Source organism: Pteropus vampyrus, unplaced genomic scaffold (assembly GCF_000151845.1).
Source record: "Pteropus vampyrus isolate Shadow unplaced genomic scaffold, Pvam_2.0 Scaffold131, whole genome shotgun sequence".
NCBI lineage: Eukaryota > Metazoa > Chordata > Mammalia > Chiroptera > Pteropodidae > Pteropus > Pteropus vampyrus.
The window spans coordinates 1,854,082-1,854,574 of NW_011888912.1; positions in this window are offsets into that span (position 1 = coordinate 1,854,082).

Consider the following 493-nt stretch of genomic DNA (forward strand, 5'->3'; position numbering starts at 1 on the left):
AGTTGGAGCTCAGAGTGGGGTCTGGGCTGGAGACATATTCTAGAAGCAGCCCCAGGAGACCACGAAGGACACGCTCCAGGGAGTTGAGAGACCTTTAAGCTCAGAGCAGCGAAGGCTGAGAAGGGGAGGCTGGGAACGGCAGGGTCAGAGGGCAGGTCCCAGAAGCCGAGCGGAGAAGCCCGTGAAGGAGGGGGCACCATGCGTGCGACGTGCAGGGCCCAGAAGGTAAGTGCCGAGGACATCCTCTGGCCCGGTGCCTGGCCGCTGACCTCGCCCGCAGGGGGCATGGAGGTGGGTGCGAGGTGGACGCAGAGCCCGCGGAAGGTCCCTTGCAGGACAAGAGACTCGAGCACGCTGACAGGCCGAGAAGCACCGGGAAGGGGGACAAGGCTGAAGGGACGAGGGGGGCCCCAGGGGAAGGGGATGGGCGGGCTGCCTCCGAACAGGAGGAACATGCTGCCTCCAAGGCCACAGGGAAGGGCAAGGGCAGCAG